The following is a 14,636-nucleotide window of genomic DNA, read 5'->3' on the forward strand; positions in this document are numbered from 1 at the left end:
CCAGGATGGCTGGTGAAAGCTGGGATGAGCTGCGGAGGAAGGCTGGGGGAGTTCTCCCTCTGGAGGCCTTCCCAGGTAGGAGGGGTCAGCCCTTCTCCTGGGATTTGCGTGTGGCTCTGCTCAGAGGCCAGGGTTTCAACGAAATTCTCAAGGGCCCTTTCTGGTCAACAAGTCTGTAACACTGTCTTCAGAGAGCAGGGTCCCAAGTATTCTAGCACACTCCCCCCCTTCAGAGGGGACAGGTGGAGGTTCTGCCTGACAGAAACCAAACTAACGTTACCGAGCATCTCCCACACCCCAAGTGCCTTCTGTGTGTGCACTTACCTCCCAACTACCCTCTGATGCACGTGGCATCGTGTCCATTGTAAAGATGAAGGACCTGCGGCTCACGGGGATTATGCAGCTTGTCTAGGTTCCCTCATCAAGCTGTGCGCTCAACAGGGCTGGGATGCAGACCCCTGCCTCGTGCCTTTCCAGCATGGCTCATGATGGGACTGGAGAGGAGGGGACCCAGGATATGACTGGCATCAGGCAGGAATCACAGAATATGACAAGTCAGCCGTTAGGAACCAGCTACTTCTTTCACGTTGGCAATGAGCAGAGAGACAGACAAAGGTGCCTGACTCATCTGGATCTTTGAGAGATGGATGGATGCAGGTGGGCCTGCCCAGGAAAACCCCCACCTTCTGCCTCTCTTCAGGCGGCCCCAGGACACTGCTGTCATGGGTGCTGATCCCATAACCCCGGCTGGTGTCATGGAGCTAAGGGGTCAGCCAGATGACAGGCCACGGCTGCGTGCCGGGTACTGAGTTTCAGGGATGCTGAGGGAACAGAAGCCAAAGCCAAGTACCACCGTCGCAAGGGATGCAGGCCCTTCGGAACTCCTGCAATTCAGCCCCTGGGGTTGCGATTTGCTAACCGGGGTCAGCATTTTTGGACCTTAAACCCAGGACCTCTCCTTCTTTTCTCTTCACTTCCCCAGTGGCCGTGCAGAGAGCAGATCCTGAAAAGACAGTCTCCAGGAGGGGCTGGGCACCCACCCCGCACTCTGGGTGTCTGCGTCCGCAGGCTGGATTCTGGGGCGCGTTCTCCTCCCCCAGGGCCCAGCGACTTACTGGACGAGATTAGGGCTCCCGGGCCATTTCAGAGTTCTGTCCCTGATGTGACTGCAGCATGCTTCCTGAGGAAGGAGACCCGGGGATGGTGTGTATGAAAATGCCATGGCCCGGGAGCTCGGGGACCAGATAGTGACAGGCCCACCTGTGTCAGGCGCTGGCTGGGTTATCTCAAGCCACTTAAGAGCATATGGCCTCAGTTTACCCATTTGGAAAAGAAGGTGTGAACTAAGATTCCCTCCAAATCTGACTCAATTTCGTCTAATCATTTGTCACATAGACACTGAGTGTCCCGAACTGCTTGGCCAAGCTGGCTGCAGGGGGCGGAAGAGATCCCCTCTATGCCTTTGTTCCCAAACACTGTGCTGGGCACCCTGGCCTGGTCTCCACCAGTGTCTCCAGGAGAGAGGCTATGTTTTAGGCAAGTGGCAAATGATGAGGTCATGGCCCTGTGTTCTCTGGGCTCGGTGTTCCTTCAGCTTTAACTTCGAGAATGAAATTTGTGCCAAAAGGAAGTTGGTGTCGGAGTCTAATTTCTTGAACGTGCATTAGACCCATCTGTCCTATGAAGTCAGTCTGGAAGTCCCTGTCCATCATAATCGTGGGTCTGCTGTTCCTTCAAGTAGCTCCAGGGCTAAGAACTTCTTGCTGATCTTCCCAGAGTCTAGAGTGAGCATCAGTAACAGGCCCTCCAGTGTGGAAGTTTAGGTACGGTGTCCGTGCCCTACACTGTGTTGACAATCAGTTTGTCAGAAGGAGAGCTTCCCTCATCCCCCGGTGTCCTTGGCCAGATGGAACAAGCAGGCATTCCAGAAGTGTGGTCCCCTGACTTGGCTTTTCTCCCTTGACTTGCAGCGTGCTGAGCTGTGCTGATACTTTTTGAGGAAACAACTGTGTTCTTCCTTAGGGCCGAACTGCTGTGGTATTTTTACCGTCTGCTTGACATACTGAATCCCGGCAACAGGTTGGATTCAGGAAGCCTCCCCCTGAGGCTGCAGAAGTCACTCTCGAGGCTTGGGGACCTGGCTCAGCCCTGCCACAGGAAGACAAAGTTTCATCAGTCAGTGGGGGCAAATGGGAGCTCAGGGAGGTACCCCAAGGAAGTGTGGGCTTCGAAGCAGGAAGAGAGAAAGAGAAAGATCTTGGCCAGAAGAAATATGCATTTTGATGCCGACAGACTCTATGGACAGCCTGGGGCCTCGGCACAATGCCCACATGACTGTTCGGGTGACCAGAGGCCGGCTGGGAGTTATGGGTACAGAAGCATTGTTTCCCTATGGAAAAGACCAGACCCCATGGCTCTTCTTCCTGGCCACACATTTGGATTAACCAGGGAACTTTTAAAAAAGTCTGATGCACCAGAAATTCTGATGTCATAGTTTGGGTTGATGCTTGGGCAGACATTTTCCTAAAACAGGACTTCTCTCAGAATATATAGCACGCTGTGATATTTTGTCGTCTGTTCCATTTCATTAAAAAGGACTCTGGTCTACTTTCAGGAAATTGATTTCAAGGCCACTAATGGGGAGTAACCCATAGTCTTGAAAGTACCGTTCTCGCGTGACTGACAGCTCAAACTGCGGAGGCTGGGAAGCTGTAAGCCGCATTTCCCAGACTCCCTTGCAGCTAGGGCTCTGAGCGTGATTTAGGGTCTTCCGCAAGATCTGAGTGGTCATGCTCCAAGCTTCTGGCAGGTACTGCTGTGGAGGCGTCCGGCCTCTCATGGGGGCTTTCTGAACCAGGCAGCCTCAGGAGGAAGCAGTGAATCTGGATGAAGGGATGGAGGCCCCACGCACAATCAGTCATCTGCAAGGGCCACATTTCCCTGGGGACATTCACAAAATAACCATTTGGGGGAAACACTAAGAAAGGGAGGGTTATAGGCTCAGTAGCTGAGGACGTTTAGTAGAAAAGGCAAGAAACACAGCTGGATGCCAGCTGGCTGCCCCTGCCTGCTGGTACCTCTCCTAGCCGGTAGTGTTACTTCAGTCGCTTCCGTACGCCCTTCAGTCATTTGGCAAATGTCTGTTCAGCACCTAGTGGACCAGGTGTAGGTGAAGAACTGAGGGTACAGCAGTGACCACCATAGGCAAAACTGCCTGCCTCCATGGGACTTGCATTCCAATGGGGGTAGACAGACAGTAAACAGATAAGTGAGTAAATACAGAGTGTGCCCAGTGGGCTGAGTGCTCTGGAGAAAAATGAAGCAGGAAAGAGGAGGAGGAGGGGGATGGGGGCAAGCGGCTGTTAACTAGGATGGTCACCACAGGGTGACATTTGGGTAGAGACTGAAGGGAGTGAGGAGTGGACCATGCACTATGTTAGGAGAGTGTTCTAACGGGGAAGTGTAGGTGCAAAGGTCCTGTGGCCACAGTGGGCTGAGTGTTGGAGAAACATATGGAAGCCAGTGAGGCTGGAGCCAAGTGAGTGTAGGACACCATTCAGAAGGGTAGCAGGGCATATCCTGTAAATCAAGGCTACTCTGAGGTCTTGGCCTCTTCCTTGGGGTGGGATAGGAAGCCCTTGGAGGGTTTAAGGAGAGGCGTGGCATGAATTAACTTTGTATGATGAGCCATACATGCAGCACGTGGCTGCCTTCCTGAGACTGGATTGTGGGGTCACAAGGGTGAATCAGGGAGACCAGGTGGGAGTCTGTTGGGTGAGTGGTGATGTTGGGTGAGGTCAGGGTGGGGAGGGGCAGGCGGGTGTAAGTGGTTGGATCCTGAATATATTTAGGAGACACAGACCGCAGGTTTGTAGGGGATTGGGTGGAGGGGAGGAGAAAGAGTGAGTCACAGAGGACTCCTACACCCGCTCTAGGTGACCGGGAGAGGTGCCGAGAACACTGGTTGTTTTCCTAAGGGCTGTGTGGCCAGCAGGGGTGGGGGCTCGGCTGGGCTCCGTGGAGTAACTGTGTTGAGTAGTGGATCTCCCCAGGCAGTGGTTCAGTTTGTATCCATGGTTCTAGAGGCTGGGGACTCAGCAAGGAACCTTCTAGAAAGATCTATTATGCTCTGGGCCGACTGCAGGACAGATACTTTAAGAACAAACTGGCTTTCAGAGTCAGGGTTGATTATTATTGCCACACATAAGGGATTCCTCACGTTTTGATGTGTTTTACCTGTGGACGCTGAGCATGGATACGGTCCAAGCTGGTAGAAAGGCATGTGGTGGGTTTTTCTTGTTGCCAGGGTTTCTGTGTCAGGGGTACCCAATTGCCGGTTAATTTCTGTCCCTTCTTCGGTTTCCTTAGCCTGTGAAGGGCTCCATTGTAGGGCAGGGGAAAACTCCACTCCAGAAAGGCTTCCTGAACAAACTCAGCCCAGCCACCAGCTGGCTAACTTAGCTTCTGGGCTGGGCGACCAACTCAGCCTGGTTTGCCCCAGATTTCCCCTGTTCAGCATGGAAAATCGTGAGAACCAGCAACCCCCTCGGTCCCAGGACAGTTGATCACCCCACCTACCTCTAGCCAACCCTGTGCCACAGGCTCGCTGGCCTCATTCAGAGAAATAGGTTTTAAAACCTCATTAATGTTTGAATAACAAAAGGGAAGAATCCAAGCAGATGTTATGGTCCTGGGCCATAGACTTGAAACTACGGGAGATCCGTTTCAAAGCAGTTCTGCCAACAGACGTATAAGAAAATCAAAACAAGAATTTTGTCATCAACTTGCCGCCTCATAGTAGCGGGAAAGCAATCTGAGTCTGCAGATTGGCCGGTTTCTGTGTGAAAAACCTAAAACCTGAATGTCACACTTTTATAATAAAAAAGCGAGTCAGTCAGCATCCACTTGACCATGAATCGTGTTTGCTGAACATGAATGGAGAACAGCAACATGGAACCTACTTCAAGCCGAAACCATGTTTTATGCAAATCCTGGATTGTATCAGAGCTTTTCACTTGAAGTCATTTGAATGAAGCAAAAGGTCATGTTGTCACTGCGGCTTTATAGGACATTTAACCTTATAAAACTTCAAAGAAATTCATTTTGGAGTGCCTCCCAATAGGTAATAAGTGGCATGACAATAAAATCATAATCCACGCGACAGAAGAACCAACTGTCCCGGGAGGTGAGACAGTCCTTTTTTCTCTGTGGCTATGTTCCTTTCTCTGCCTTCTGTTAGAAGAACCAGGGTTGGTGTTTTTGTTTTTCTCATATTTTTTAAAAATTTAAATGCAATTAATTAACATATATTATTAGTTTCAGAGGTGGAGGTCTGTGATTCATCAGTCTTATATAATACCCAGTGCTCATTACAACACATACCCTCCCCAGTGTCTGTCATCTAGTTACCCCATCCCCCAACCCCCCTTCCTCTCCAGCAACCCTCAGTTTGTTTCCTATGATTAAGAGTCCCTTATGGCTTATCTCCCTCTCTGGTTTTGTCTTGTTTTATTTTTTCTTCTTTTCCCCTATGACCCTCTGCCTTGTTTCTTAAATCCCACATATCAGTGAGGTCATATAATAGTCTTTCTCTGATTGACTTATTTTCCTTAGCATAATACCTTCTAGTTCCATCCACGTCATTGCAAGTGGCAAGATTTCATTTTTTTGATGGCTGCGTAATATTCCATTGTGTATATATATACCACATCTTCTCTATCCATTCATCTGTCGATGGACATCTTGGCTCTTTCCACAGTTTGGCTATTGTGGACATTGCTGCCATAAACATCGGGGTCCATGTACCCCTTCGGATCCCTACATTTGTATCTTTGGGGTAAATACCCAGTAGTGCAATTGCTGGGTCATAGGGTAGCTCTATTTTCAATTTTTTGAGGAACCTCCATACGGTTCTCCAGAGTGGCTGCACCAGCTTGCATTCCCACCAACAGTGTAGGAGGGTTCCCCTTTCTCCGCATCCCCCCCAACATCTGTTGTTTCCTGACTTGTTAATTTTAGCCATTCTGACTGGTGTGAGGTGGTATCTCATTGAGGTTTTGATTTGGATTTCCCTGATGCCGAGCGATGTTGAACACTTTTTTCATGTGTCTGTTGGCCATTTGGATGTTTTCTTTGCAGGAAATTGTTCATGTCTTATGCCGATTTGTTAGGAAGAACCAAATGACTGGCAACACCTTTTTAAAAAATCAGGTAGTGTGGAACGTAAGATAAGGAAATAAAGACATGAATCTCTTCAGGGACCAGCGAAGTGCAGATGGAGACCACAGTGGGAGACACAATTTTACCCTTACTTGGTTGGCAGAAGGGAAGAAGTCTGCCAGTGTAAGGTGTTGGAGAGAGTGGGGGTCAGAAGGGTTTCTGATACATCGTGAGGGGTGTGTAAATTTTGCAAGTGTCCAGGAAACAGTTTGGCATTATCTTGGAAAGGTGGTATTCACATCCCCTGTAACCAGGTGTGTCCTTCCTGGGCGTGTCCCTGACAGGAACTTATGCACAAGCGACTTTCGCTCCCAGAGGAATGGCTCTCAACAGCCAACTGCGCACGCGCGGGAGGGGAGGGCGCGCGGTCTTGCGCAGTGGTGCCGCCCGGTGTTTGCTGGTCGGCGGTCTCCATGCGCCCCGCACGGAGAGACAGCGGAATTCGATGTTGTCACGGCCGTTTAAAAAGATGGCAAGACGTGAGATGCAGCACAGTACTTTTTAAATAAAGTTAAAACGCCTAAAACGAAACAATATGCTTTTAAGCAATATGTACATAACAAACCAGTATTTCTTCTATGAAGTTCAGAGTAATGGTTACATGGATGTCAATGGGCTGATGGATTTCTGCTTGTCTGTTACATCGCTTCAACAGATGGTGTAAAACAGGACCACGTTCAGGGATCAATGATGGGTGTAAGAGATGGACCGGGGATTATGATGAACCCAAATCTCTGTGCCTGGGGCCCAGAGAGCAAGGAAGAATGAAGAAGAATTGCTCCTCCTACTTGTTAAGGAGATCAGCAGTTCCCAAAGCTGTGTTTTCATCGTTTGTAAAATAGTTGGAAGGCAATTCGAGTGCCCTTGCCCACGGTAGTGAGCGGCTTCTGAATGAAATGCCGTGAGAAGAGTATGGGAAATCTCCTTCGTCAAAGTAGAACATAAAATTGTATTTTTAAATTTTAATTGCTCGTTTCTATCATTACCAATGACATTTAAGTTTTAACAGAGAAATGAAATTATTTAGAGTCCATGTCAAGTAGTAGGTACTTTTAAATATTAGGTCCTTAAAGGTAGGGACCCAGATTGGATAGACAGAGACAGACAGACGGACATTGACTATAAATGCTGGAGTGGAGCCTGGGCATTAGCGTGGCAATTGGCCAAATGCATTTGGTGTCTGTATTGTATTCAAGTTCATTTCCTGCTTTTGATGGTTGTATTGTAGTTGCACGGTAGGAAAGCATCTTTGCTTTTAGGTAATACACATCGAAGTATTAAGAAATGGGGCAAATTTTATCTTCATGGTTCAGAAAAAAAAATATGAATTTTTAAAAAACTTAATTTATGTACTATCTTGTATATGTAAAATATATATTTAAAAAACGTAATAACATACCGAGAGAATGATAAGGCAGATGTGGCAAACTGTTAGTGTGAATTGGTGAGTCTGGGTGAGGGGTACACAGGAAATGCCTTGTGCCACTTGAAGTTTTTCTGCAAGGTTGAAATTATGTCAAAAGGAGAAGTTAAAACAGAATGAGAGATGCTTGGTCACCTCTCCAGCCTCATTGCCTAATCCCGTCCCCTGGTTCCTTTTGCCCCATCCTTCCGTCCTTCAAGGTGCCAGGTCGTGAACATGGGGCCATGTTCACTCTGCCTGGAATATTCCTCCCTCAGAGCTTTGCCCGGCTGCTTCCTGCAAAGCATTAGCTGATTCTCACCTCCTCACAGAAGCCTTCCCTGACCACCCAGCTAAGAGCCCTCACCCTGTCCCATCCCTCTCTCCTCAGCTTTCCTCACCCCACAGCTTCTGAGGGTACAGGCAAGAGCACTTTTTATAGATTCATAGACTTATGACCCAGCACTTCTGCTCCTAGGTGTCTACCCAAGAGAAACGAAAATATGTCCACACAAAAAGATACACGTGGATTTTCAGAGCAGCGTTACTCATAATACCCCTAAAGTAGAAACCACCCAATGGCCATCAACTGATCGATAAATAAAATATGGTATATCCATACAATGAAATATTGTTCAGTAAATAAAAAGGAATCCTGTATCTACAAAGCAGACGAGTCTTGAAAAACATGCTCAGTGAAAAAGCTATTCACAGAAGATGGTATGATTTCGTTTATATTTAATGTCCAAAAAAAGCAAATCTGTAGAAATAAGAAAGTAAATTTGTGGTTGCCTACAGGTTGAGGAGGAGGGATGTGGAGGTGTGACAGCTAAAGAGTTCTTTTGGGGTAATAGGTTCTAAAATTGGGATGTTTACACGAGTCTGTGAATATATAAAAAACATTAGATTGCCCAGTTTTAAATGGGTTGACTTGTATCTCAATAAAGCGGTTCCAGAAAACAAACAAAAGGAATTCATCATCCTCCATGGCAGCTGGTTTCTCAGCCTTTGAGAAGCAAGGCTTTTGTCCCCATTTTCTGGAGAAGCAGAAAGATAGAAAGATTTTACAGACTTTATCAAGGTGGATGGAAGACCAGGAGGAAGGGCTGAGGCTGGGACCTAGGTTGCAGGCTCCCTCAACTTCTGCCTGGTGCATTGGGGTCCTTGTCCTTCTTCCGGGGGGGGCCAACTTTGGGGGCAGTGGTGACCATAGTTCCCTACCTGAGAGCTGCCCCGAAGCATCACAGAGACCTTAGACAATATTAGAGATGTGCTGGGCAGAGACTCGTTTTCTGGTCCCGTGACTCCTCTCCTTGTCATGTGGCTGTGAACTGGTCACCTCACCTCTCTGGACCTTCATTCTCCCATCTATAAAGTCAAAGAATTAACTGGAGTATCTCTTCCAGCTCTTGCATTCTATGATTCTAGAGATTCTCTTTCATCTCTTGTACCATAATTATTGTTTTTAAAAATATACATTTGATTTTTAGCCCCCAAATGGGTGTAGTCATGATTCTTAAGTTAATTTGTGATACATCTAAGTGTTTTTAGTTATCTCAATGGGTCTTAAAAAGCCAAGTTGAGTTAATAGCCCTTCTTCATCCCCTCCACAAAACGTGGGTCAGCCTGAGCTCTGGACGAGCCTATGTTGCCAACTTGGGCAAATCATGGCAAGCCAATCTCCTACCATAACATGGCATATCTCTGCCATGCTCTGGGGTCACTAAATCTTTTGTCCTTAGTGAGTCCAGAAAAGTAGTTCACAGCAAGACCTATGTCACTCTTCTTTTTGTTACTGGCTTACGTTTTACATCTCTTTAAAGCTGGGGCATAGCATATATATAATAAGTGTACAAATCCCAGGTGGTTTTTATACATATGTGTACATCCATGTAACCCAATGCCTGACCAAGCTATAGAACATTTCCAGTACCCCCAGAAGGGCTTCTCAGCAGAAACCACTATGCAGACTTCTCTCATTATGAATAAATTCTGCTCATTCTTGGAATTCATATAGATGGATTGTACATTATGTTTTTTGTTTTTTGTTTTTTTTACGTTATGTATCTTTTGAATGTGGCTTCTTTCCCTCAACATCCCAACTGGATTTTTTCCATGTTGTTATGCATAGAAATCCTTAGTTCATCCTCATTGCTATGTAGTATTCTATTGTGAGAATAGTTGACGTCTTGTCCCTTTGTTTCCTTTTTTTAATTTTTAAATTTTTTTATTTAAAAAATTTTAATCCCAGTATAAGTAACACAGTGTTATATTATTTTCAGATGTACAATTAGTGATTCAACACATTATGTCCCTTCTATTGTTGATGGGCCTTTGGGTCATTTCTGGTTTGGGTTATAATGTTAAGAACCACCATGAACATTCTATTTGTACCTGTCTTTTGGTTGGTAAAAGCACCCATTTTGGAATTGCGGGGTTGAAGTGGAATGGTAGCTTTAGCTCCTAAATCAGCCTTGCTCTGGATGATTTTCTGCTCTGTAAACTAGAGACTGTATTATCTATCTGTCTTCCTCAGGAAAAGTTTACCTTCTCGAGATTTTTTTCCCCTTCACACCTTCCTGACCATGTCTTCGCCCCTGAAAACAGTTTCCCAATTCTTTCCGTTAACTGTCTCATTGCACACTTTTCCCTGTGCACACCCCTCACCCCCCCAGCTGTGTCCTTCTCATCAGCTGCCTCCTTGGTATGTTTGTGCCGTTATCTTCAAGGCCCCCCCTCAAATCACAGTCTGCCTTGAAGTCTTCAAGCCGGAGGAAATCATGATTCTTGTGCTATAATTTGTGTTCATTCTGTCTCCCCAACTTGACCGTAAACTCCCTGGGCCAGCCTCATGCCTGGTAGATGATTGAAGACTGTATGTTCGGGTGATTCATTTATGGGAACATTAATACTTCCGTGCACATAAGATTCCTCAAAGAATATCATTCTCTGACTTGAGGTTGCTTAATTCTCCATTCTTGATGAAAATTTCAAAGTGCATTAGAATCTTATACTATTTCCTCACAACGATCATATCAAAGGTGATCCTTTGATCAGGGGAGCCTGGTCTGCTGAGGAAGGAATAGAAGGTGCGGGGCACCTGGGTGGCTCAGTCGGTTGAGCGTCTGCCTTCGGCTCAGGTCATGATCTTGGGGTCCTGGGATTGAGGCCCGCATCGGGCTCCTTGCTCAGTGGGGAGCCTGCTTCTCCCTCTGCCTGCTGCTCGCCCTGCTTGTGCTCTCTCTCTGTCAAATAAGTAAATTAAATCTTTTTTTTAAAAAAAAGAGGAATAGAAGATGTGCAGCTTTTCCATACTGGCTCATGGAACTTTTGGCCTTTAGGTCTCTAGGTGTAGTTGAATGTGTAAAATCGTTCAGGTGACTTATTTTGGGGTGCTTCATTTAATTTCATTCTCCAGTGCCCCCTTCCTTCATCCCTCCCCCTTCTAACAAGGCACACACTTATTTTTCCAAAGGAGACTACTTTTGGTTCCATGCTGCTTTATCCACCTTGCTTCGATTGTGTCCTGAGTTATTCTAGTTGGGAATATCCTCCCTCACGATCCCCTAGGGTGTCGGGTGGACATTAAAAATGAAACAGAACCTCTGAGAGGGTGGCCCTGGACTATGCAAGGTACCAGCGTTCAGCGGTGGCGGGTCTCCCCTAGAAGGTGTGAGAACCACTGCTGACGCTTTGCCCACCTCCTGTAACAGAAGGAGACACCGAATGCTTAACTTACAGCCAGAAACGCATCGTAGCCAAACTGGCCAAAGGGAGGCCTCGATTTCAGGAGACCTCTCTGACCCACTGAGCCTCCCAATAACCAATGCCCATCATGTTCTTTGATTTGAAACAGAAGTTGCAGAATCTGCCCTCCTTCTCGAAGTCGGTCACTAAAGTGCCCCCTTGCTGAGTCATGTGGCGGTCTCACGCACTTGCTGTGTGTGTCCACCAGCCTCTGAGCTGCCCTGCTCCGGAGACATGCCTTGTAAGCAGATGGGAAATATTTGTCGGCACCAAACATTGGATAAAATACCTGGGACGTAGGGACTCACTTGCCACAAACTTGTCCCTTTAATTTCGTATGTATTTTCTTTGTGTATCTACACGAACATACCAACCTTGACTTGTGTTTGCCTGATGACACAGAAATGCAGTTTCTTGGTCCACCGAGCACTGATTGCGTGTTAGGAAGGTAAACGTGTGCAAGGATAGCGAGAGACTCTTGCCTGGGGAAGTTTTCATTTCTGTCTCTTTCTACTTTAAAGAATGTCAAGCCTTCAGAAAAGTTGGCATAGTGAACAACCTCCATCCCCTAGATTCACCAACTGTTGCATTTCACCATCTTAGTTTCTCAGTTGATTTTGTTCATGTTGAACCATCTGGGAGGGAGCTGCAGACATCATGACATTTCATCCCTAAATGCTTCAGCATGTTCTTCCCAAGAACAAGAGCATTCTCTTAAATTATCACCATATAGTTATCATCCTCGTTGGAAACTTAGCAGGGACACAAGACCATTACCTAGTTGCCAGTCCATATTTGAATGGTCTCAGTAGTATCTTTTATAGATTTTTTTTTTCTTTTTGCATCTAGGATCCAATCAAGTGTCACACATTTATCTAGAAGTCTCTTTTGATCTCGAAGAGTTCTGTAGCCTTAGTTAGTGTTATTTTAATGATACTGATATTTGTGAAGACCCTGGCCACTTCTTTTGCAGGAAGCCCCTTAACTTGCAATTGCCTGATTGTTTTCTTATTCAACCTGTTTGGCAGGAAAACTGCGTAGATGCTGTGTGTCCTTCTTACTGACATTACATCAACAGACTAGGGGGTCAGCTTGTCCCTTTAATAGTGACGTTAAATGACTCTGGTCATTTGTTTGGGCTACTCATAAAGATTACTTTTCCCCTTCCAATTACAGATGTACCTGTGGAGTATCCTTTGGGATCACTCACAAATCTGTTCCCAATCATCTTTTATACAGTGGTTTCAGCATGTATTGGTGATTCTTGACTGAAACACTGATTATGGTGGCTAAAAATGGCAAATTTACATTTCTGTTGTCCTCTTGACATTTATTAGTTGGCCTTCTTTTGTAAAGAGGAGCCTTCCTGCCCACCCTCCCCTTTGAAATAGATTTCATTTCATTATTATTATTATTATTTATTTATTTATTTTTAGATTTTATTTATTTATTTGAGAGAGAGAATGAGAGAGAGAGCATGAGAGGGGTGAGGGTCAGAGGGAGAAGCAGACTCCCCGCTGAGCAGGGAGCCCGATGCGGGACTCGATCCTGGGACTCCAGGATCATGACCTGAGCCGAAGGCAGTCGCTTAACCAACTGAGCCACCCAGGTGCCCCATTTCATTATTATTAATAGTAGGAATAGTATCAATATAGATTCAGGGATTTTAAAAATTATTATTGCATGCATTATAATCTATTCCTGACATTATTCATTTTGATGCTCAGATTGTCCCAATTTTGGATAAGAGCCCTTTCAAGCTGGTTGCCATGTCCTTTTGGCACATCCTCCTTGGTTTGTGAGCTCTACCTTATATTTTGGGACAACCAGATGTTCCAGGCTCAGGCACTTCCCCAAGGAGCCCTGGTGAGGTTTAGTGGAGAGTGATAGTTGGAAACCAAGGTCTGGGCTCTGGTGTGCTCGTTGTTCCTGGGGTAGCATCGTTTCTAGGGCCTTTCCAATTGACAGAGCTAGGAAACAGAAGTTTTTTAAGATCCTGAGTTCACATTGCTCTTATTCCAGTCCAGTTCCAGAAAGTTCTCCCTCTCCTTTCCCAATTCCATAGGTTGTTTTTTTTTCATTTGTTTTTTATATTTTCCCCAGGAATTAAAAAAAAATCTTGAATCTTCTTTACTCCTGGCCTTATTATGAAGATAATTCTCATGATTGATGTCTATTTTCCTTGTAAGTGATGACATTGAGTAGATCATAAATTCAGTGCAGAGGTGAAAGCTAATGCCAAATCTCCTGAGGCTCTAAAAATAGCCTGCTCAGATAGGAGAACCTGGAAGGAAACACAGCCGGGAATATGTTATGTTTTTTTCCATATTTTGCAGTCATTTCACAATGAATGTATATTACTTTTAAAGTAACAAATAGGAATATTTTAAGGCAAAAGAAAGCTACATAGGTTGGATGTCAACATCTTGGTCCTACGTGTTGTAAGGAAGGAAAAATAATTTTCCCTTTCCCCTTTTAGATTCTTGGCTGAGACTCTCCCTGCCCCTATAAACAATAAACAGGAAGGAAAAAGACAATTTTTAAATTATGTATGTGATGTGCATACATTCACGAGCGCCACAAAGATACTATACTCAAATTGCCAGGCAGTTGAGCCTCCTGGACCATTCTGAGCTAAGGAAAGGGATAAGGGTCCGGGGCCTCAAAGGCAAGGAAGAATATTCACAGGAGGGTCAGAAGACGAAATGTATGGTAAACAAAGTTTGCCCAGCCAGGCATGTAAGTAAGGTGATGTGTGGGCATAGCTGTCTTCCTGGCATAGCCCCCTTTCCATGTCAATCCCCCCTACAAAAGGATATCTTATACTTTGTTTGCAGAGCTCCTGTGTGTGCAGTTTCTCCAAAACACTCCTTATGCCAAAGAGGCATATTTTGGGGTGGCATATTCTGGTGCCCTTCCATATACCTCCTAGGAGCCAGGCACTGTGGGGACCGAGCGATGAGGAGGATGGCAGGTGGAGGGCAGGGCTGGGGGCCTCTTCCCCAGCAGGAAGGTCAAGGAGGGGCCCCCCACCCTGCACGCCCCTGCCCCTGGAACCCAGGCTTCCTGGACGGTGCCCCCGCCCGCGCCAATTTTCGGGTCCCCTGTCGCGGCGGCGCTGTGGGGCACGAGCCGCCTTGCAGGCCGGGGGCGCCACAGAGCCGGCCGGCCCGCCGCTCCCTCGCTCCTGCTGATGTCCGGCGCTGAGGTCAGCGGAGCCCTGCCGATCGGCCAGGGGGGCAGGTCAGCCTGGGACGGTCGGCGCGGG

The 14,636-nt window shown here is 46.5% G+C and overlaps 1 protein-coding gene across 1 annotated transcript in view; it reads left to right on the plus strand.

Annotated features, from left to right (window-relative positions):
* The window catches only part of PFKFB3 (6-phosphofructo-2-kinase/fructose-2,6-biphosphatase 3), a 76,705-nt gene that overhangs the window by 3,286 nt on the left and 58,783 nt on the right, over window positions 1–14,636 (plus strand). The window lies entirely within an intron of this gene.

The sequence above is a fragment of the Leptonychotes weddellii genome, chromosome 5 (assembly GCF_054177405.1).
Source record: "Leptonychotes weddellii isolate Sample4059 chromosome 5, ASM5417740v2, whole genome shotgun sequence".
In the NCBI taxonomy this organism is placed as follows: Eukaryota; Metazoa; Chordata; class Mammalia; order Carnivora; family Phocidae; genus Leptonychotes; species Leptonychotes weddellii.